This window comes from Chrysochloris asiatica, unplaced genomic scaffold (assembly GCF_000296735.1).
Source record: "Chrysochloris asiatica unplaced genomic scaffold, ChrAsi1.0 scaffold00172, whole genome shotgun sequence".
Classification (NCBI taxonomy): Eukaryota; Metazoa; Chordata; class Mammalia; order Afrosoricida; family Chrysochloridae; genus Chrysochloris; species Chrysochloris asiatica.
The window spans coordinates 6,466,007-6,467,288 of NW_006408690.1; the positions used below are offsets into that span (position 1 = coordinate 6,466,007).

Below are 1,282 nucleotides of genomic sequence, written 5' to 3' on the forward strand. Positions count from 1 at the left end.
CACTGCACAGTCTGTAAAGACAACTATGAAACTACAAAGAACACAGAGGCTAACATAGGGCAAAGACGCAGCATGAGCAGACTACAAGCTCCCTGCACTCCAGGCAAAGGGAAGGCAAGCCACACTACTGTTTTTACTGGAACCAATACTTTTCTTTCAAAAATTGTGCCAATGTCCGTGTATCACTGTACCTAATAAAATTTAAAGAGTCAGTGTCAATAATAAAATCTCCGTATTTTTCAAAAGAAACAATATACATAATACATTCAGAATCATGGTTTGTTTTTTCTTCTTTTTCTTTTCCCTGAATGTGTAGGTGTTTTAGTCTCTTGTGTTTCTTCTTTCACATCAACAGCAGGCTGTTTGAAGGTAATCTCATTATCTTCATCATCACCATTCATTTCCGCCACTTCAGATTTTCGTCTCTCTAAAAATGATGGTGTACAAACTGGTGTAGAGTCCTGGGTATTTGTAGAGTTCCGAAGATCAGTGTTCGAAATATTTTGTTTTTTCTTTTTTGGTAAAAATCAATGGAGGAAAATCATACACTATTCCTTTTTTAGCTATCTTCTTCCTGAGTAATTTTTCTTTGTTCTTGAATCGCTTCTCCATCCGTAGCTTTTCTGCAGTTGTCTGTTTCTTAATTATACCATTTCACTGCTGGATTTGATGGCTTTTTAAAGGGAACATCCCAGTCTTTGAAAAGTTTTTCATGTACTTTCTCAGATGGCATCAAATCGCATTTCAAGAATCTTTCACCAAAAAGGTAGTTGTTCATTGTTTCAGCAACTATCTTGGCAACATCATCAGACTCAAACTCCACAAAGGCATAGCCTTTACTATTTCCAGTCTTTTTACTTCTGGACAACCGGAGTCGTGTAACAGTACCAAACTGGGAGAAATACGCCTTCAATTGGGGTTCAAAAAGGCCTCCGGGTAAGTGGCCCACATATACTACTCCAGTAGTAAATTTTTCTTGCTGGGTCGCGTGCCGGCGGGCCTGTGCCACCTGCTTCTGAAATTTGGCCTGTTCCTCTGAGTTCAGTGACAAGAGCGGCTTAGCTGGGCCAGAAAAATCCATCTTGACCAAGATGACGCTCTCCACGCGGAGCTCCCGGAAAAGCAAGGCCCTTTAAAGGATTTTTAAAGAGCAGCTGGTGGGTTTGAACTGCTGACCTTGTGGTTCACAGTCCAGTGTTGATCAACTAGGAGTTTACAAACTGCACAACAAAGGTTACTTGTGAAATAAGTTATGCAAGCAACCACCACAGAATGAAGCCTG

General features: G+C 40.5%; 1 pseudogene; it reads right to left on the minus strand.

The window, feature by feature from the left end:
• Positions 1 to 272: 272 nt before the first annotated feature.
• On the minus strand, positions 273 to 1,081 carry LOC102823019 (annotated as a pseudogene).
• Between the last annotated feature and the right edge of the window lie 201 nt (positions 1,082 to 1,282).